Genomic DNA, 22,686 nt, shown 5'->3' with positions numbered 1-22,686 from the left:
GCCTGCACTTGTGCCCATGCCTTAAGCCCAGCCAGCACTTGTGCCCATGCCTTAAGCCCAGCCTGCACTTGTGCCCATGCCTTAAGCCCAGCCTGCACTTGTGCCCATGCCTTAAGCCCAGCCTGCACTTGTGCCCATGCCTTAAGCCCAGCCTGCACTTGTGCCCATGCCTTAAGCCCAGCCTGTACTTGTGTCCATGCCTTAAGCCCAGCCTGCACTTGTGCCCATGCCTTAAGCCCAGCCTGCACTTGTGCCCATGCCTTAAGCCCAGCCTGCACTTGTGCCCATGCCTTAAGCCCAGCCTGCACTTGTGCCCATGCCTTAAGCCCAGCCTGCACTTGTGCCCATGCCTTAAGCCCAGCCTGCACTTGTGCCCATGCCTTAAGCCCAGCCTGCACTTGTGCCCATGCCTTAAGCCCAGCCAGCACTTGTGCCCATGCCTTAAGCCCAGCCTGCACTTGTGCCCATGCCTTAAGCCCAGCCTGCACTTGTGCCCATGCCTTAAGCCCAGCCTCCACTTGTGCCCATGCCTTAAGCCCAGCCTGCACTTGTGCCCATGCCTTAAGCCCAGCCTGCACTTGTGCCCATGCCTTAAGCCCAGCCTGCACTTGTGCCCATGCCTTAAGCCCAGCCTGCACTTGTGCCCATGCCTTAAGCCCAGCCTGCACTTGTGCCCATGCCTTAAGCCCAGCCTGCACTTGTGCCCATGCCTTAAGCCCAGCCTGCACTTGTGCCCATGCCTTAAGCCCAGCCTGCACTTGTGCCCATGCCCTTAAGCCCAGCCTGCACTTGTGCCCATGCCCTTAAGCCCAGCCTGCACTTGTGCCCATGCCCTTAAGCCCAGCCTGCACTTGTGCCCATGCCCTTAAGCCCAGCCTGCACTTGTGCCCATGCCCTTAAGCCCAGCCTGCACTTGTGCCCATGCCCTTAAGCCCAGCCTGCACTTGTGCCCATGCCCTTAAGCCCAGCCTGCACTTGTGCCCATGCCCTTAAGCCCAGCCTGCACTTGTGCCCATGCCCTTAAGCCCAGCCTGCACTTGTGCCCATGCCCTTAAGCCCAGCCTGCACTTGTGCCCATGCCCTTAAGCCCAGCCTGCACTTGTGCCCATGCCCTTAAGCCCAGCCTGCACTTGTGCCCATGCCCTTAAGCCCAGCCTGCACTTGTGCCCATGCCCTTAAGCCCAGCCTGCACTTGTGCCCATGCCCTTAAGCCCAGCCTGCACTTGTGCCCATGCCCTTAAGCCCAGCCTGCACTTGTGCCCATGCCCTTAAGCCCAGCCTGCACTTGTGCCCATGCCCTTAAGCCCAGCCTGCACTTGTGCCCATGCCCTTAAGCCCAGCCTGCACTTGTGCCCATGCCCTTAAGCCCAGCCTGCACTTGTGCCCATGCCCTTAAGCCCAGCCTGCACTTGTGCCCATGCCCTTAAGCCCAGCCTGCACTTGTGCCCATGCCCTTAAGCCCAGCCTGCACTTGTGCCCATGCCCTTAAGCCCAGCCTGCACTTGTGCCCATGCCCTTAAGCCCAGCCTGCACTTGTGCCCATGCCCTTAAGCCCAGCCTGCACTTGTGCCCATGCCCTTAAGCCCAGCCTGCACTTGTGCCCATGCCCTTAAGCCCAGCCTGCACTTGTGCCCATGCCCTTAAGCCCAGCCTGCACTTGTGCCCATGCCCTTAAGCCCAGCCTGCACTTGTGCCCATGCCCTTAAGCCCAGCCTGCACTTGTGCCCATGCCCTTAAGCCCAGCCTGCACTTGTGCCCATGCCCTTAAGCCCAGCCTGCACTTGTGCCCATGCCCTTAAGCCCAGCCTGCACTTGTGCCCATGCCCTTAAGCCCAGCCTGCACTTGTGCCCATGCCCTTAAGCCCAGCCTGCACTTGTGCCCATGCCCTTAAGCCCAGCCTGCACTTGTGCCCATGCCCTTAAGCCCAGCCTGCACTTGTGCCCATGCCCTTAAGCCCAGCCTGCACTTGTGCCCATGCCCTTAAGCCCAGCCTGCACTTGTGCCCATGCCCTTAAGCCCAGCCTGCACTTGTGCCCATGCCCTTAAGCCCAGCCTGCACTTGTGCCCATGCCCTTAAGCCCAGCCTGCACTTGTGCCCATGCCCTTAAGCCCAGCCTGCACTTGTGCCCATGCCCTTAAGCCCAGCCTGCACTTGTGCCCATGCCCTTAAGCCCAGCCTGCACTTGTGCCCATGCCCTTAAGCCCAGCCTGCACTTGTGCCCATGCCCTTAAGCCCAGCCTGCACTTGTGCCCATGCCCTTAAGCCCAGCCTGCACTTGTGCCCATGCCCTTAAGCCCAGCCTGCACTTGTGCCCATGCCCTTAAGCCCAGCCTGCACTTGTGCCCATGCCCTTAAGCCCAGCCTGCATTTGTGCCCATGCCCTTAAGCCCAGCCTGCACTGGTGCTCATGCCCTTAAGCCCAGCCTGCACTGGTGCCCATGCCCTTAAGCCCAGCCTGCACTGGTGCCCATGCCCTTAAGCCCAGCCTGCACTGGTGCCCATGCCCTTAAGCCCAGCCTGCACTGGTGCCCATGCCCTTAAGCCCAGCCTGCACTGGTGCCCATGCCCTTAAGCCCAGCCTGCACTGGTGCCCATGCCCTTAAGCCCAGCCTGCACTGGTGCCCATGCCCTTAAGCCCAGCCTGCACTGGTGCCCATGCCCTTAAGCCCAGCCTGCACTGGTGCCCATGCCCTTAAGCCCAGCCTGCACTGGTGCCCATGCCCTTAAGCCCAGCCTGCACTTGTGCCCATGCCTTAAGCCCAGCCTCCACTTGTGCCCATGCCTTAAGCCCAGCCTCCACTTGTGCCCATGCCTTAAGCCCAGCCTGCACTTGTGCCCATGCCTTAAGCCCAGCCTCCACTTGTGCCCATGCCTTAAGCCCAGCCTGCACTTGTGCCCATGCCTTAAGCCCAGCCTGCACTTGTGCCCATGCCTTAAGCCCAGCCTGCACTTGTGCCCATGCCTTAAGCCCAGCCTGCACTTGTGCCCATGCCTTAAGCCCAGCCTGCACTTGTGCCCATGCCTTAAGCCCAGCCTGCACTTGTGCCCATGTCTTAAGCCCAGCCTGCACTTGTGCCCATGCCTTAAGCCCAGCCTGCACTTGTGCCCATGCCTTAAGCCCAGCCTGCACTTGTGCCCATGCCTTAAGCCCAGCCTGCACTTGTGCCCATGCCTTAAGCCCAGCCTGCACTTTTGAGCCCCTTGCATGTTGGTTATGCACATAGGGCAGGCTTTACGCTCTTCGCTCTTGTCCCGTCTGAATGCGCATGCACGACTGTAATTGGGGAAGAAGGCATTACCCATTTACGGAGGACAGACAAGTAGTGCCTGGTCGCTTGGAGCATGGGGTTATGGAGAGGCTCCGCACTGTACAACAAAGGATCTAGTCCTAAATGTCCAAGTACAGAGTAGAGGGGTGAAAGCTAGCTCTTCACCCCTATGGGTGCCTAACCCTTTATGCAAAGAGTGCAAAGAGTTAGCCGTATGCCTTAAGCCTAGCCAGCACTTGTGCCCATGCCTTAAGCCTAGCCAGCACTTGTGCCCATGCCTTAAGCCCAGCCAGCACTTGTGCCCATGCCTTAAGCCCAGCCAGCACTTGTGCCCATGCCTTAACCCCTTCACCCCCAAGGGTGGTTTGCACGTTAATGACCGGGCCAATTTTTACAATTCTGACCACTGTCCCTTTATGAGGCTATAACTCTGGAACGCTTTGACGGATCTTGGCGATTCTGACATTGTTTTCTCGTGGCATATTGTACTTCATGTTAGTGGTAAAATTTATTCGATATAACTTGCGTTTATTTGTGAAAAAAATGGAAATTTGGCGAAAATTTTGAAAATTTTGCAATTTTCCAACTTTGAATTTTTATGCCCTTAAATCACAGACATATGTCACGCAAAATACTTAATAAGTAACATTTCCCACATGTCTACTTTATATCAGTACAATTTTGGAACCAAAATTTTTTTTTGTGACGGAGTTATAAGGGTTAAAAGTTGACCAGCAATTTCTCATTTTTACAACACCATTTTTTTTTAGGGACCACATCTCATTTGAAGTCATTTTGAGGGGTCTATATGATAGAAAATACCCAAGTGTGACACCATTCTAAAAACTGCACCCCTCAAGGTGCTCAAAACCACATTCAAGAAGTTTATTAACCCTTCAGGTGTTTCACAGGAATTTTTGGAATGTTTAAATAAAAATGAACATTTAACTTTTTTTCACACAAAATTTATTTCAGCTCCAATTTGTTTTATTTTACCAAGGGTAACAGGAGAAAATGGACCCCCAAAGTTGTTGTACAATTTGTCCTGAGTACGCTGATACCCCATATGTGGGGGTAAACCACTGTTTGGGCGTATGGCAGAGCTCGGAAGGAAAGGAGCGCCATTTGACTTTTCAATGCAAAATTGACTGGAATTGAGATGGGACGCCAAGTTGCGTTTGGAGAGCCCCTGATGTGCCTAAACACTGAAACCCCCTACAAGTGACACCATTTTGGAAAGTAGACCCCCTAAGGAACTTATCTTGATGTGTGGTGAGCACTTTGACCCACCAAGTGCTTCATAGAAGTTTATAATGCAGAGCCGTAAAAATAAAAAATCATATTTTTTCACAAAAATGATCTTTTCGCCCCCAATTTTTTATTTTCCCAAGGGTAAGAGAAGAAATTGGACCCCAAAAAATGTTGTGCAATTTGTCCTGAGTACGATGATACCCCATATGTGGGTGTAAACCATTGTTTGGGCGCATGGCAGAGCTTGGAAGGGAAGGAGCGCCATTTGACTTTTCAATGCAAAATTGACTGGAATTGAGATGGGACGCCATGTTGCGTTTGGAGAGCCCCTGATGTGCCTAAACATTGAAACTCCCTACAAGTGACACCATTTTGGAAAGTAGACCCCCTAAGGAACTTATCTAGATGTGTGGTGAGCACTTTGACCCACCAAGTGCTTCACAGAAGTTTATAATGCAGAGCCGTAAAAATAAAAAATCATATTTTTTCACAAAAATGATCTTTTTGCCCCCAATTTTTTATTTTCCCAAGGGTAAGAGAAGAAATTGGACCCCAAAAAATGTTGGCCAATTTGTCCTGAGTACGCTGATACCCCATATGTGGGTGTAAACCATTGTTTGGGCGCATGGCAGAGCTTGGAAGGGAAGGAGCGCCATTTGACTTTTCAATGCAAAATTGACTGGAATTGAGATGGGACGCCATGTTGCGTTTGGAGAGCCCCTGATGTGCCTAAACATTGAAACTCCCTACAAGTGACACCATTTTGGAAAGTAGACCCCCTAAGGAACTTATCTAGATTTGTGGTGAGCACTTTGACCCACCAAGTGCTTCACAGAAGTTTATAATGCAGAGCCGTAAAAATAAAAAATCATATTTTTCCACAAAAATGATCTTTTCGCCCCCAATTTTTTATTTTCCCAAGGGTAAGAGAAGAAATTGGACCCCAAAAAATGTTGGCCAATTTGTCCTGAGTACGCTGATACCCCATATGTGGGTGTAAACCATTGTTTGGGCGCATGGCAGAGCTTGGAAGGGAAGGAGCGCCATTTGACTTTTCAATGCAAAATTGACTGGAATTGAGATGGGACGCCATGTTGCGTTTGGAGAGCCCCTGATGTGCCTAAACATTGAAACTCCCTACAAGTGACACCATTTTGGAAAGTAGACCCCCTAAGGATCTTATCTAGATGTGTTTTGAGAGCTTTGAACCCCCAAGTGTTTCACTACAGATTATAACGCAGAGCCGTGAAAATAATTTTTATTTTTTTTCTCAAAAATGATTTTTTAGCCCCCAGTTTTGTATTTTTACAAGGGTAACAGGATAAATTAGACCCCAAAAGTTGTTGTCCAATTTGTCCTGAGTACGCTGATACCCCATATGTGGGGGGGAACCACTGTTTGGGTGCATGACAGAGCTCGGAAGGGAAGGAGCGCCATTTGGAATGCAGCCTTAAATGGATTGGTCTGCAGGCGTCACGTTGCATTTGCAGAGCCCCTGATGTACCCAAACAGTACAAACCCCCCACAAGTGACCCCATATTGGAAACTAGACCTCCCAAGGAACTTATCTAGATGTGTTGTGAGAACTTTGAACCCCCAAGTGTTTCACTACAGTTTATAACGCAGAGCCGTGAAAATAAAACATCTTTTTTTTCCCACAAAAATGATTTTTAGCCCCCCAAATTTTTATTTTCCTAAGGATAACAAGAGAACTTGGACCCCAGAAGTTGTTGTTCAATTTGTCCCGAGTACGCTGATAACACATATGTTGGGGTAAACCCCTTTTTGGGCGCACGGGAGAGCTCGGAAGGGAAGGAGCACTGTTTTACTTTTTCAACGCAGAATTGGCTGGAATTGAGATTGGACGCCATGTCGCGCTTGGAGAGCCCCTGATGTGCCTGGACAGTGGAAACTCCCCAATTCTACCTGAAACCCTAACCCAAACACACCCCTAACCCTAATCCCAACGGTAACCCTAACCACACCCCTAGCCCTGACACACCCATAATTCTAATCCCAACCCTAATCCAAACGTAAATGTAATCCAAACCCTAACCCTAACTTTACCTCCAACCCTAGCCCTAACCCTAACCCTACCCCTAACCCTAACCCTAAACGTGACTGAAATACGTGTCACTGAAATACGTGGCACTGAAATACGTGGCACTGAAATACGTGATACGTGGCACTTAAATACGTGGCACTTAAATACGTGGCACTGAAACACGTGGCACTGAAATACGTGATACGTGGCACTGAAATACGTGGCACTGAAATACGTGGCACTGAAATACGTGGCACTGAAATACGTGGCACTGAAATACGTGGCACTGAATTACGTGGCACTGAAATACGTGGCACTGAAATACGTGGCACTGAAATACGTGGCACTTAAATACGTGGCACTTAAATACGTGGCACTGAAATATGTGATACGTGGCACTTAAATACGTGGCACTGAAACACGTGGCACTGAAATACGTGGCACTGAAATACGTGGCACTGAAATACGTGGCACTGAAATACGTGGCACTGAAATACGTGGTACTAAAATACGTGGTACTAAAATATGTGGCACTGAAATACGTGATACGTGGCACTGAAATACGTGGCACTGAAACACGTGGCACTGAAATACGTGATACGTGGCACTGAAATACGTGGCACTGAAATACGTGGCACTGAAATACGTGGCACTGAAATACATGGCACTGAAATACGTGGCACTATGACTGTCAGAAAATGTTCATTAAACGGTTAGGGATGAGTTTAGGGGTAGGGTTAGGGTTTGGATCCCTTTATCACCTTGATGGTGGTGGGTGGCTTTTCAGTGTGTTTTCTGTTTTTTTTCGATAAAAATGCATGCGTTTTTAACGCAAACAAACGCATGTGCTTAAAAACGCAAGAAAATACTGCAGGTTGTATTTCTGAAAATGAACGCATGCAGAAAAAAACCGCATGCGTTTGAAAACCCGACCAAACGCGTACAAAAAAAACGCATGCGTTTTCAATGTCAAATATAGGGAAAAAACGCATGCGTTTTTTTGTGCAAAAAACGCTGCAGACAAAAACGCAAGTGTGAAACCAGCGACGCTTTTTATAGCAAAAAAGTTTTTGCGTCTCCACATTTTGAGACCTATAATTTTTCCACATTTTGCTCCACAGAGTCATGTGAGGTCTTGTTTTTTGCGGGACGAGTTGACGTTTTTATTGGTAACGTTTTCGGACACGTGACCATTTTTGATCGCTTTTTATTCCGATTTTTGTGAGGCAGAATGACCAAAAACCTGCTATTCATGAATTTCTTTTGGGAGAGGCGTTTATACCGTTCCGCGTTTGGTAAAATTGATAAAGCAGTTTTATTCGTCGGGTCAGTACGATTACAGCGATATCTCATTTATATCATTTTTTTATGTTTTGGCGCTTTTATACGATAAAAACTAAAATATAGAAAAAATAATTATTTTGGTATCGCTTTATTCTCAGGACTATAACTTTTTTATTTTTTTGCTGATGATGCTGTATGGCGGCTTGTTTTTTGCGGGACAAGATGACGTTTTCAGCGGTACCATGGATATTTATATCAGTCTTTTTGATCGTGTGTTATTCCACTTTTTGTTCGGCGGTATGGTAATAAAGCGTTGTTTTTTGCCTCGTTTTTTTTTTTTTTCTTACGGTGTTTACTGAAGGGGTTAACTAGTGGGGCAGTTTTATAGGTTGGGTCGTTACGGATGCGGCGATACTAAATATGTGTACTTTTATTGTTTTGTTTTTTTTATTTAGATAAAGAAATGTATTTATGGGAATAATATATATTTTTTTATTATTATTTATTTAGGAATTTTTTTTTTTTTTTTTTTTTACACATGTGGAAAAATTTTTTTTTTACTTTGTCCCAGGGGGGGACATCACAGATCATTGATCTGGCAGTGTGCACAGCACTCTGCCAGATCGACGATCTGCTGTGCAGGGCTGCAGGATTTCCAAGTGTCTGCTCTGAGCAGACACTCGGTAAGCCACCTCCCTCCCTGCAGGACCCGGATGCCGCGGCCATCTTGGATCCGGGACCTGCGGCGAGGAGGGAGGTAGGAGACCCTCAGAGCAACGCGATCACATCGCGTTGCTCCGGGGGTCTCAGGGAAGCCCGCAGGGAGCCCCCTCCCTGCGCGATGCTTCCCTATACCACCGGTACACTGCGATCATGTTTGATCGCGGTGTGCCGGGGGTTAATGTGCCGGGGGCGGTCCGTGACCGCTCCTGGCACATAGTGCCAGATGTCAGCTGCGATATGCAGCTGACACCCGGCCGCGATCGGCCGCGCTCCCCCCGTGAGCGCCGCTGATCGATGATGACGTACTATCCCGTCGGCGGTCATACGGGCCCACCCCTCCTCGACGGGATAGTACGTCTGATGTCAGGAAGGGGTTAAGCCCAGCCAGCACTTGTGCCCATGCCTTAAGCCCAGCCTGCACTTGTGCCCATGCCTTAAGCCCAGCCTGCACTTGTGCCCATGCCTTAAGCCCAGCCTGCACTTGTGCCCATGCCTTAAGCCCAGCCTGCACTTGTGCCCATGCCTTAAGCCCAGCCTGCACTTGTGCCCATGCCTTAAGCCCAGCCTGCACTTGTGCCCATGCCTTAAGCCCAGCCTGCACTTGTGCCCATGCCTTAAGCCCAGCCTGCACTTGTGCCCATGCCTTAAGCCCAGCCTGCACTTGTGCCCATGCCTTAATCCCAGCCTGCACTTGTGCCCATGCCTTAAGCCCAGCCTGCACTTGTGCCCATGCCTTAAGCCCAGCCTGCACTTGTGCCCATGCCTTAAGCCCAGCCTGCACTTGTGCCCATGCCTTAAGCCCAGCCTGCACTTGTGCCCATGCCTTAAGCCCAGCCTCCACTTGTGCCCATGCCTTAAGCCCAGCCTCCACTTGTGCCCATGCCTTAAGCCCAGCCTGCACTTGTGCCCATGCCTTAAGCCCAGCCTGCACTTGTGCCCATGCCTTAAGCCCAGCCTGCACTTGTGCCCATGCCTTAAGCCCAGCCTGCACTTGTGCCCATGCCTTAAGCCCAGCCTGCACTTGTGCCCATGCCTTAAGCCCAGCCTGCACTTGTGCCCATGCCTTAAGCCCAGCCTGCACTTGTGCCCATGCCTTAAGCCCAGCCTGCACTTGTGCCCATGCCTTAAGCCCAGCCTGCACTTGTGCCCATGCCTTAAGCCCAGCCTGCACTTGTGCCCATGCCTTAAGCCCAGCCTGCACTTGTGCCCATGCCTTAAGCCCAGCCTGCACTTGTGCCCATGCCTTAAGCCCAGCCTGCACTTGTGCCCATGCCTTAAGCCCAGCCTGCACTTGTGCCCATGCCCTTAAGCCCAGCCTGCACTTGTGCCCATGCCTTAAGCCCAGCCTGCACTTGTGCCCATGCCCTTAAGCCCAGCCTGCACTTGTGCCCATGCCCTTAAGCCCAGCCTGCACTTGTGCCCATGCCCTTAAGCCCAGCCTGCACTTGTGCCCATGCCCTTAAGCCCAGCCTGCACTTGTGCCCATGCCCTTAAGCCCAGCCTGCACTTGTGCCCATGCCCTTAAGCCCAGCCTGCACTTGTGCCCATGCCCTTAAGCCCAGCCTGCACTTGTGCCCATGCCCTTAAGCCCAGCCTGCACTTGTGCCCATGCCCTTAAGCCCAGCCTGCACTTGTGCCCATGCCCTTAAGCCCAGCCTGCACTTGTGCCCATGCCCTTAAGCCCAGCCTGCACTTGTGCCCATGCCCTTAAGCCCAGCCTGCACTTGTGCCCATGCCCTTAAGCCCAGCCTGCACTTGTGCCCATGCCCTTAAGCCCACCCTGCACTTGTGCCCATGCCCTTAAGCCCAGCCTGCACTTGTGCCCATGCCCTTAAGCCCAGCCTGCACTTGTGCCCATGCCCTTAAGCCCAGCCTGCACTGGTGCCCATGCCTTAAGCCCAGCCTGCACTTGTGCCCATGCCTTAAGCCCAGCCTGCACTTGTGCCCATGCCTTAAGCCCAGCCTGCACTTGTGCCCATGCCTTAAGCCCAGCCTCCACTTGTGCCCATGCCTTAAGCCCAGCCTGCACTTGTGCCCATGCCTTAAGCCCAGCCTCCACTTGTGCCCATGCCTTAAACCCAGCCTGCACTTGTGCCCATGCCTTAAGCCCAGCCTGCACTTGTGCCCATGCCTTAAGCCCAGCCTGCACTTGTGCCCATGCCTTAAGCCCAGCCTGCACTTGTGCCCATGCCTTTAAGCCCAGCCTGCACTTGTGCCCATGCCCTTAAGCCCAGCCTGCACTTGTGCCCATGCCCTTAAGCCCAGCCTGCACTTGTGCCCATGCCCTTAAGCCCAGCCTGCACTTGTGCCCATGCCCTTAAGCCCAGCCTGCACTTGTGCCCATGCCCTTAAGCCCAGCCTGCACTTGTGCCCATGCCCTTAAGCCCAGCCTGCACTTGTGCCCATGCCCTTAAGCCCAGCCTGCACTTGTGCCCATGCCCTTAAGCCCAGCCTGCACTTGTGCCCATGCCCTTAAGCCCAGCCTGCACTTGTGCCCATGCCCTTAAGCCCAGCCTGCACTTGTGCCCATGCCCTTAAGCCCAGCCTGCACTTGTGCCCACGCCCTTAAGCCCAGCCTGCACTTGTGCCCATGCCCTTAAGCCCAGCCTGCACTTGTTCCCATGCCCTTAAGCCCAGCCTGCACTTGTGCCCATGCCCTTAAGCCCAGCCTGCACTGGTGCCCATGCCCTTAAGCCCAGCCTGCACTGGTGCCCATGCCTTAAGCCCAGCCTGCACTGGTGCCCATGCCTTAAGCCCAGCCTGCACTGGTGCCCATGCCTTAAGCCCAGCCTGCACTGGTGCCCATGCCTTAAGCCCAGCCTGCACTTGTGCCCATGCCTTAAGCCCAGCCTGCACTTGTGCCCATGCCTTAAGCCCAGCCTGCACTTGTGCCCATGCCTTAAGCCCAGCCTCCACTTGTGCCCATGCCTTAAGCCCAGCCTGCACTTGTGCCCATGCCTTAAGCCCAGCCTGCACTTGTGCCCATGCCTTAAGCCCAGCCTGCACTTGTGCCCATGCCTTAAGCCCAGCCTGCACTTGTGCCCATGCCTTAAGCCCAGCCTGCACTTGTGCCCATGCCTTAAGCCCAGCCTGCACTTGTGCCCATGCCTTAAGCCCAGCCTGCACTTGTGCCCATGCCTTAAGCCCAGCCTGCACTTGTGCCCATGCCTTAAGCCCAGCCTGCACTTTTGAGCCCCTTGCATGTTGGTTATGCACATAGGGCAGGCTTTACGCTCTTCGCTCTTGTCCCGTCTGAATGCGCATGCACGACTGTAATTGGGGAAGAAGGCATTACCCATTTACGGAGGACAGACAAGTAGTGCCTGGTCGCTTGGAGCATGGGGTTATGGAGAGGCTCCGCACTGTACAACAAAGGATCTAGTCCTAAATGTCCAAGTACAGAGTAGAGGGGTGAAAGCTAGCTCTTCACCCCTATGGGTGCCTAACCCTTTATGCAAAGAGTGCAAAGAGTTAGCCGTATGCCTTAAGCCTAGCCAGCACTTGTGCCCATGCCTTAAGCCTAGCCAGCACTTGTGCCCATGCCTTAAGCCCAGCCTGCACTTGTGCCCATGCCTTTAGCCCAGCCTGCACTTGTGCCCATGCCTTAAGCCCAGCCTGCACTTGTGCCCATGCCTTAAGCCCAGCCAGCACTTGTGCCCATGCCTTAAGCCCAGCCTGCACTTGTGCCCATGCCTTAAGCCCAGCCTGCACTTGTGCCCATGCCTTAAGCCCAGCCTGCACTTGTGCCCATGCCTTAAGCCCAGCCTGCACTTGTGCCCATGCCTTAAGCCCAGCCTGTACTTGTGTCCATGCCTTAAGCCCAGCCTGCACTTGTGCCCATGCCTTAAGCCCAGCCTGCACTTGTGCCCATGCCTTAAGCCCAGCCTGCACTTGTGCCCATGCCTTAAGCCCAGCCTGCACTTGTGCCCATGCCTTAAGCCCAGCCTGCACTTGTGCCCATGCCTTAAGCCCAGCCTGCACTTGTGCCCATGCCTTAAGCCCAGCCTGCACTTGTGCCCATGCCTTAAGCCCAGCCAGCACTTGTGCCCATGCCTTAAGCCCAGCCTGCACTTGTGCCCATGCCTTAAGCCCAGCCTGCACTTGTGCCCATGCCTTAAGCCCAGCCTCCACTTGTGCCCATGCCTTAAGCCCAGCCTGCACTTGTGCCCATGCCTTAAGCCCAGCCTGCACTTGTGCCCATGCCTTAAGCCCAGCCTGCACTTGTGCCCATGCCTTAAGCCCAGCCTGCACTTGTGCCCATGCCTTAAGCCCAGCCTGCACTTGTGCCCATGCCTTAAGCCCAGCCTGCACTTGTGCCCATGCCTTAAGCCCAGCCTGCACTTGTGCCCATGCCTTAAGCCCAGCCTGCACTTGTGCCCATGCCTTAAGCCCAGCCTGCACTTGTGCCCATGCCTTAAGCCCAGGCTGCACTTGTGCCCATGCCTTAAGCCCAGCCTGCACTTGTGCCCATGCCTTAAGCCCAGCCTGCACTTGTGCCCATGCCTTAAGCCCAGCCTGCACTTGTGCCCATGCCTTAAGCCCAGCCTGCACTTGTGCCCATGCCTTAAGCCCAGCCTGCACTTGTGCCCAGGCCTTAAGCCCAGCCTGCACTTGTGCCCAGGCCTTAAGCCCAGCCTCCACTTGTGCCCACGCCTTAAGCCCAGCCTGCACTTGTGCCCACGCCTTAAGCCCAGCCTGCACTTGTGCCCACGCCTTAAGCCCAGCCTGCACTTGTGCCCACGCCTTAAGCCCAGCCTGAACTTGTGCCCATGCCTTAAGCCCAGCCTGCTCTTGTGCCCATGCCTTAAGCCCAGCCTGCTCTTGTGCCCATGCCTTAAGCCCAGCCTGCTCTTGTGCCCATGCCTTAAGCCCAGCCTGCTCTTGTGCCCATGGCTTAAGGCCAGCCTGCTCTTGTGCCCATGCCTTAAGGCCAGCCTGCTCTTGTGCCCATGCCTTAAGGCCAGCCTGCTCTTGGGCCCATGCCTTAAGGCCAGCCTGCTCTTGGGCCCATGCCTTAAGCCCAGCCTGCACTTGTGCCCATGCCTTAAGCCCAGCCTGCACTTGTGCCCATGCCTTAAGCCCAGCCTGCACTTGTGCCCATGCCTTAAGCCCAGCCTGCACTTGTGCCCATGCCTTAAGCCCAGCCTGCACTTGTGCCCATGCCTTAAGCCCAGCCTGCACTTGTGCCCATGCCTTAAGCCCAGCCTGCACTTGTGCCCATGCCTTAAGCCCAGCCTGTACTTGTGTCCATGCCTTAAGCCCAGCCTGCACTTGTGCCCATGCCTTAAGCCCAGCCTGCACTTGTGCCCATGCCTTAAGCCCAGCCTGCACTTGTGCCCATGCCTTAAGCCCAGCCTGCACTTGTGCCCATGCCTTAAGCCCAGCCTGCACTTGTGCCCATGCCTTAAGCCCAGCCTGCACTTGTGCCCATGCCTTAAGCCCAGCCTGCACTTGTGCCCATGCCTTAAGCCCAGCCTGCACTTGTGCCCATGCCTTAAGCCCAGCCTGCACTTGTGCCCATGCCTTAAGCCCAGCCTGCACTTGTGCCCATGCCTTAAGCCCAGCCTGCACTTGTGCCCATGCCTTAAGCCCAGCCTGCACTTGTGCCCATGCCTTAAGCCCAGCCTGCACTTGTGCCCATGCCTTAATCCCAGCCTGCACTTGTGCCCATGCCTTAATCCCAGCCTGCACTTGTGCCCATGCCTTAATCCCAGCCTGCACTTGTGCCCATGCCTTAAGCCCAGCCTGCACTTGTGCCCATGCCTTAAGCCCAGCCTGCACTTGTGCCCATGCCTTAAGCCCAGCCTGCACTTGTGCCCATGCCTTAAGCCCAGCCTGCACTTGTGCCCATGCCTTAAGCCCAGCCTGCACTTGTGCCCATGCCTTAAGCCCAGCCTGCACTTGTGCCCATGCCTTAAGCCCAGCCTGCACTTGTGCCCATGCCTTAAGCCCAGCCTGCACTTGTGCCCATGCCTTAAGCCCAGCCTGCACTTGTGCCCATGCCTTAAGCCCAGCCTGCACTTGTGCCCATGCCTTAAGCCCAGCCTGCACTTGTGCCCATGCCTTAAGCCCAGCCTGCACTTGTGCCCATGCCTTAAGCCCAGCCTGCACTTTTGAGCCCCTTGCATGTTGGTTATGCACATAGGGCAGGCTTTACGCTCTTCGCTCTTGTCCCGTCTGAATGCGCATGCACGACTGTAATTGGGGAAGAAGGCATTACCCATTTACGGAGGACAGACAAGTAGTGCCTGGTCGCTTGGAGCATGGGGTTATGGAGAGGCTCCGCACTGTACAACAAAGGATCTAGTCCTAAATGTCCAAGTACAGAGTAGAGGGGTGAAAGCTAGCTCTTCACCCCTATGGGTGCCTAACCCTTTATGCAAAGAGTGCAAAGAGTTAGCCGTATGCCTTAAGCCTAGCCAGCACTTGTGCCCATGCCTTAAGCCTAGCCAGCACTTGTGCCCATGCCTTAAGCCTAGCCAGCACTTGTGCCCATGCCTTAAGCCCAGCCAGCACTTGTGCCCATGCCTTAAACCCAGCCAGCACTTGTGCCCATGCCTTAAGCCCAGCCTGCACTTGTGCCCATGCCTTAAGCCCAGCCTGCACTTGTGCCCATGCCTTAAGCCCAGCCTGCACTTGTGCCCATGCCTTAAGCCCAGCCAGCACTTGTGCCCATGCCTTAAGCCCAGCCTGCACTTGTGCCCATGCCTTAAGCCCAGCCTGCACTTGTGCCCATGCCTTAAGCCCAGCCTGCACTTGTGCCCATGCCTTAAGCCCAGCCTGCACTTGTGCCCATGCCTTAAGCCCAGCCTGCACTTGTGCCCATGCCTTAAGCCCAGCCTGCACTTGTGCCCATGCCTTAAGCCCAGCCTCCACTTGTGCCCATGCCTTAAGCCCAGCCTCCACTTGTGCCCATGCCTTAAGCCCAGCCTGCACTTGTGCCCATGCCTTAAGCCCAGCCTGCACTTGTGCCCATGCCTTAAGCCCAGCCTGCACTTGTGCCCATGCCTTAAGCCCAGCCTGCACTTGTGCCCATGCCTTAAGCCCAGCCTGCACTTGTGCCCATGCCTTAAGCCCAGCCTGCACTTGTGCCCATGCCTTAAGCCCAGCCTGCACTTGTGCCCATGCCTTAAGCCCAGCCTGCACTTGTGCCCATGCCTTAAGCCCAGCCTGCACTTGTGCCCATGCCTTAAGCCCAGCCTGCACTTGTGCCCATGCCTTAAGCCCAGCCTGCACTTGTGCCCATGCCTTAAGCCCAGCCTGCACTTGTGCCCATGCCTTAAGCCCAGCCTGCACTTGTGCCCATGCCTTAAGCCCAGCCTGCACTTGTGCCCATGCCTTAAGCCCAGCCTGCACTTGTGCCCATGCCTTAAGCCCAGCCTGCACTTGTGCCCATGCCTTAAGCCCAGCCTGCACTTGTGCCCATGCCTTAAGCCCAGCCTGCACTTGTGCCCATGCCTTAAGCCCAGCCTGCACTTGTGCCCATGCCTTAAGCCCAGCCTGCACTTGTGCCCATGCCTTAAGCCCAGCCTGCATTTGTGCCCATGCCTTAAGCCCAGCCTGCACTTTTGCCCATGCCTTAAGCCCAGCCTGCACTTTTGAGCCCCTTGCATGTTGGTTATGCACATAGGGCAGGCTTTACGCTCTTCGCTCTTGTCCCGTCTGAATGCGCATGCACGACTGTAATTGGGGAAGAAGGCATTACCCATTTACGGAGGACAGACAAGTAGTGCCTGGTCGCTTGGAGCATGGGGTTATGGAGAGGCTCCGCACTGTACAACAAAGGATCTAGTCCTAAATGTCCAAGTACAGAGTAGAGGGGTGAAAGCTAGCTCTTCACCCCTATGGGTGCCTAACCCTTTATGCAAAGAGTGCAAAGAGTTAGCCGTATGCCTTAAGCCTAGCCAGCACTTGTGCCCATGCCTTAAGCCTAGCCAGCACTTGTGCCCATGCCTTAAGCCTAGCCAGCACTTGTGCCCATGCCTTAAGCCCAGCCAGCACTTGTGCCCATGCCTTAAGCCCAGCCTGCACTTGTGCCCATGCCTGCACTTGTGCCCATGCCTTAAGCCCAGCCTGCACTTGTGCCCATGCCTTAAGCCCAGCCTGCACTTGTGCCCATGCCTGCTCTTGTGCCCATGGCTTAAGGCCAGCCTGCCCTTGGGCCCATGCCTTAAGGCCAGCCTGCTCTTGGGCCCATGCCTTAAGCCCAGCCTGCTCTTGTGCCCATGCCTTAAGCCCAGCCTGCACTTGTGCCCATGCCTTAAGCCCAGCCTGCACTTGTGCCCATGCCTTAAGCCCAGCCTGCACTTGTGCCCATGCCTTAAGCCCAGCCTGCACTTGTGCCCATGCCTTAAGCCCAGCCTGCACTTCTGCCCATGCCTTAAGCCCAGCCTGCACTTGTGCCCATGCCTTAAGCCCAGCCTGCACTTGTGCCCATGCCTTAAGCCCAGCCTGCACTTGTGCCCATGCCTTAAGCCCAGCCTGCACTTGTGCCCATGCCTTAAGCCCAGCCTGCACTTGTGCCCATGCCTTAAGCCCAGCCTGCACTTGTGCCCATGCCTTAAGCCCAGCCTGCTCTTGTGCCCATGCCTTAAGCCCAGCCTGCACTTGTGCCCATGCCTTAAGCCCAGCCTGCACTTGTGCCCATGCCTTAAGCCCAGCCTGCACTTGTGCCCATGCCTTAAGCCCAGCCTGCTCTTGTGCCCATGCCTTAAGCCCAGCCTGCACTTGTGCCCATGCCTTAAGCCCAGCCTGCACTTGTGCCCATGCCTTAAGCCCAGCCTGCACTTGTGCCCATGCCTTAAGCCCAGCCTGCACTTGTGCCCATGCCTTAAGCCCAGCCTGCACTTGTGCCCATGCCTTAAGCCCAGCCTGCACTTGTGCCCATGCCTTAAGCCCAGCCTGCACTTGTGCCCATGCCTTAAGCCCAGTCTGCACTTGTGCCCATGCCTTAAGCCCAGCCTGCACTTGTGCCCATGCCTTAAGCCCAGCCTGCACTTGTGCCCATGCCTTAAGCCCAGCCTGCACTTGTGCCCATGCCTTAAGCCCAGCCTGCACTTGTGCCCGTGCCTTAAGCCCAGCCTGCACTTGTGCCCATGCCTTAAGCCCAGCCTGCACTTGTGCCCATGCCTTAAGCCCAGCCTGCACTTTTGCCCATGCCTTAAGCCCAGCCTGCACTTTTGAGCCCCTTGCATGTTGGTTATGCACATAGGGCAGGCTTTACGCTCTTCGCTCTTGTCCCGTCTGAATGCGCATGCACGACTGTAATTGGGGAAGAAGGCATTACCCATTTACGGAGGACAGACAAGTAGTGCCTGGTCGCTTGGAGCATGGGGTTATGGAGAGGCTCCGCACTGTACAACAAAGGATCTAGTCCTAAATGTCCAAGTACAGAGTAGAGGGGTGAAAGCTAGCTCTTCACCCCTATGGGTGCCTAACCCTTTATGCAAAGAGTGCAAAGAGTTAGCCGTATGCCTTAAGCCTAGCCAGCACTTGTGCCCATGCCTTAAGCCTAGCCAGCACTTGTGCCCATGCCTTAAGCCTAGCCAGCACTTGTGCCCATGCCTTAAGCCCAGCCAGCACTTGTGCCCATGCCTTAAGCCCAGCCTGCACTTGTGCCCATGCCTGCACTTGTGCCCATGCCTTAAGCCCAGCCTGCACTTGTGCCCATGCCTTAAGCCCAGCCTGCTCTTGTGCCCATGCCTTAAGCCCAGCCTGCACTTGTGCCCATGCCTTAAGCCCAGCCTGCACTTGTGCCCATGCCTTAAGCCCAGCCTGCACTTGTGCCCATGCCTTAAGCCCAGCCTGCACTTGTGCCCATGCCTTAAGCCCAGCCTGCACTTGTGCCCATGCCTTAAGCCCAGCCTGCACTTGTGCCCATGCCTTAAGCCCAGCCTGCACTTGTGCCCATGCCTTAAGCCCAGCCTGCACTTGTGCCCATGCCTTAAGCCCAGCCTGCACTTGTGCCCATGCCTTAAGCCCAGCCTGCACTTGTGCCCATGCCTTAAGCCCAGCCTGCACTTGTGCCCATGCCTTAAGCCCAGCCTGCACTTGTGCCCATGCCTTAAGCCCAGCCTGCACTTGTGCCCATGCCTTAAGCCCAGCCTGCACTTGTGCCCATGCCTTAAGCCCAGCCTGCACTTGTGCCCATGCCTTAAGCCCAGCCTGCACTTGTGCCCATGCCTTAAGCCCAGCCTGCACTTGTGCCCATGCCTTAAGCCCAGCCTGCACTTGTGCCCATGCCTTAAGCCCAGCCTGCACTTGTGCCCATGCCTTAAGCCCAGCCTGCACTTGTGCCCATGCCTTAAGCCCAGCCTGCACTTGTGCCCATGCCTTAAGCCCAGCCTGCACTTGTGCCCATGCCTTAAGCCCAGCCTGCACTTGTGCCCATGCCTTAAGCCCAGCCTGCACTTGTGCCCATGCCTTAAGCCCAGCCTGCACTTGTGCCCATGCCTTAAGCCCAGCCTGCACTTGTGCCCAGGCCTTAAGCCCAGCCTGCACTTGTGCCCACGCCTTAAGCCCAGCCTGCACTTGTGCCCACGCCTTAAGCCCAGCCTGCACTTGTGCCCACGCCTTAAGCCCAGCCTGCACTTGTGCCCACGCCTTAAGCCCAGCCTGAACTTGTGCCCACGCCTTAAGCCCAGCCTGCTCTTGTGCCCATGCCTTAAGCCCAGCCTGCTCTTGTGCCCATGCCTTAAGCCCAGCCTGCTCTTGTGCCCATGCCTTAAGCCCAGCCTGCTCTTGTGCCCATGGCTTAAGGCCAGCCTGCTCTTGTGCCCATGCCTTAAGGCCAGCCTGCTCTTGTGCCCATGCCTTAAGGCCAGCCTGCTCTTGGGCCCATGCCTTAAGGCCAGCCTGCTCTTGGGCCCATGCCTTAAGCCCAGCCTGCACTTGTGCCCATGCCTTAAGCCCAGCCTGCACTTGTGCCCATGCCTTAAGCCCAGCCTGCACTTGTGCCCATGCCTTAAGCCCAGCCTGCACTTGTGCCCATGCCTTAAGCCCAGCCTGCACTTGTGCCCATGCCTTAAGCCCAGCCTGCACTTGTGCCCATGCCTTAAGCCCAGCCTGCACTTGTGCCCATGCCTTAAGCCCAGCCTGCACTTGTGCCCATGCCTTAAGCCCAGCCTGCACTTGTGCCCATGCCTTAAGCCCAGCCTGCACTTGTGCCCATGCCTTAAGCCCAGCCTGCACTTGTGCCCATGCCTTAAGCCCAGCCTGCACTTGTGCCCATGCCTTAAGCCCAGCCTGCACTTGTGCCCATGCCTTAAGCCCAGCCTGCACTTGTGCCCATGCCTTAAGCCCAGCCTGCACTTGTGCCCATGCCTTAAGCCCAGCCTGCACTTGTGCCCATGCCTTAAGCCCAGCCTGCACTTGTGCCCATGCCTTAAGCCCAGCCTGCACTTGTGCCCATGCCTTAAGCCCAGCCTGCACTTGTGCCCATGCCTTAAGCCCAGCCTGCACTTGTGCCCATGCCTTAAGCCCAGCCTGCACTTGTGCCCATGCCTTAAGCCCAGCCTGCACTTGTGCCCATGCCTTAAGCCCAGCCTGCACTTGTGCCCATGCCTTAAGCCCAGCCTGCACTTGTGCCCATGCCTTAAGCCCAGCCTGCACTTGTGCCCATGCCTTAAGCCCAGCCTGCACTTGTGCCCATGCCTTAAGCCCAGCCTGCACTTGTGCCCATGCCTTAAGCCCAGCCTGCACTTGTGCCCATGCCTTAAGCCCAGCCTGCACTTGTGCCCAGGCCTTAAGCCCAGCCTGCACTTGTGCCCAGGCCTTAAGCCCAGCCTGCACTTGTGCCCACGCCTTAAGCCCAGCCTGCACTTGTGCCCACGCCTTAAGCCCAGCCTGCACTTGTGCCCACGCCTTAAGCCCAGCCTGCACTTGTGCCCATGCCTTAAGCCCAGCCTGAACTTGTGCCCATGCCTTAAGCCCAGCCTGCTCTTGTGCCCATGCCTTAAGCCCAGCCTGCTCTTGTGCCCATGCCTTAAGCCCAGCCTGCTCTTGTGCCCATGCCTTAAGCCCAGCCTGCTCTTGTGCCCATGGCTTAAGGCCAGCCTGCTCTTGTGCCCATGCCTTAAGGCCAGCCTGCTCTTGTGCCCATGCCTTAAGGCCAGCCTGCTCTTGGGCCCATGCCTTAAGGCCAGCCTGCTCTTGGGCCCATGCCTTAAGCCCAGCCTGCACTTGTGCCCATGCCTTAAGCCCAGCCTGCACTTGTGCCCATGCCTTAAGCCCAGCCTGCACTTGTGCCCATGCCTTAAGCCCAGCCTGCACTTGTGCCCATGCCTTAAGCCCAGCCTGCACTTGTGCCCATGCCTTAAGCCCAGCCTGCACTTGTGCCCATGCCTTAAGCCCAGCCTGCACTTGTGCCCATGCCTTAAGCCCAGCCTGCACTTGTGCCCATGCCTTAAGCCCAGCCTGCACTTGTGCCCATGCCTTAAGCCCAGCCTGCACTTGTGCCCATGCCTTAAGCCCAGCCTGCACTTGTGCCCATGCCTTAAGCCCAGCCTGCACTTGTGCCCATGCCTTAAGCCCAGCCTGCACTTGTGCCCATGCCTTAAGCCCAGCCTGCACTTGTGCCCATGCCTTAAGCCCAGCCTGCACTTGTGCCCATGCCTTAAGCCCAGCCTGCACTTGTGCCCATGCCTTAAGCCCAGCCTGCACTTGTGCCCATGCCTTAAGCCCAGCCTGCACTTGTGCCCATGCCTTAAGCCCAGCCTGCACTTGTGCCCATGCCTTAAGCCCAGCCTGCACTTGTGCCCATGCCTTAAGCCCAGCCTGCACTTGTGCCCATGCCTTAAGCCCAGCCTCCACTTGTGCCCATGCCTTAATCCCAGCCTGCACTTGTGCCCATGCCTTAATCCCAGCCTGCACTTGTGCCCATGCCTTAAGCCCAGCCTGCACTTGTGCCCATGCCTTAAGCCCAGCCTGCACTTGTGCCCATGCCTTAAGCCCAGCCTGCACTTGTGCCCATGCCTTAAGCCCAGCCTGCACTTGTGCCCATGCCTTAAGCCCAGCCTGCACTTGTGCCCATGCCTTAAGCCCAGCCTGCACTTGTGCCCATGCCTTAAGCCCAGCCTGCACTTGTGCCCATGCCTTAAGCCCAGCCTGCACTTGTGCCCATGCCTTAAGCCCAGCCTGCACTTGTGCCCATGCCTTAAGCCCAGCCTGCACTTGTGCCCATGCCTTAAGCCCAGCCTGCACTTGTGCCCATGCCTTAAGCCCAGCCTGCACTTGTGCCCATGCCTTAAGCCCAGCCTGCACTTGTGCCCATGCCTTAAGCCCAGCCTGCACTTTTGAGCCCCTTGCATGTTGGTTATGCACATAGGGCAGGCTTTACGCTCTTCGCTCTTGTCCCGTCTGAATGCGCATGCACGACTGTAATTGGGGAAGAAGGCATTACCCATTTACGGAGGACAGACAAGTAGTGCCTGGTCGCTTGGAGCATGGGGTTATGGAGAGGCTCCGCACTGTACAACAAAGGATCTAGTCCTAAATGTCCAAGTACAGAGTAGAGGGGTGAAAGCTAGCTCTTCACCCCTATGGGTGCCTAACCCTTTATGCAAAGAGTGCAAAGAGTTAGCCGTATGCCTTAAGCCTAGCCAGCACTTGTGCCCATGCCTTAAGCCTAGCCAGCACTTGTGCCCATGCCTTAAGCCTAGCCAGCACTTGTGCCCATGCCTTAAGCCCAGCCAGCACTTGTGCCCATGCCTTAAGCCCAGCCTGCACTTGTGCCCATGCCTGCACTTGTGCCCATGCCTTAAGCCCAGCCTGCACTTGTGCCCATGCCTTAAGCCCAGCCTGCTCTTGTGCCCATGCCTTAAGCCCAGCCTGCACTTGTGCCCATGCCTTAAGCCCAGCCTGCACTTGTGCCCATGCCTTAAGCCCAGCCTGCACTTGTGCCCATGCCTTAAGCCCAGCCTGCACTTGTGCCCATGCCTTAAGCCCAGCCTGCACTTGTGCCCATGCCTTAAGCCCAGCCTGCACTTGTGCCCATGCCTTAAGCCCAGCCTGCACTTGTGCCCATGCCTTAAGCCCAGCCTGCACTTGTGCCCATGCCTTAAGCCCAGCCTGCACTTGTGCCCATGCCTTAAGCCCAGCCTGCACTTGTGCCCAT

This window comes from Ranitomeya variabilis, chromosome 2 (assembly GCF_051348905.1).
Source record: "Ranitomeya variabilis isolate aRanVar5 chromosome 2, aRanVar5.hap1, whole genome shotgun sequence".
NCBI lineage: Eukaryota > Metazoa > Chordata > Amphibia > Anura > Dendrobatidae > Ranitomeya > Ranitomeya variabilis.
This window is presented reverse-complemented; position numbering follows the sequence as displayed.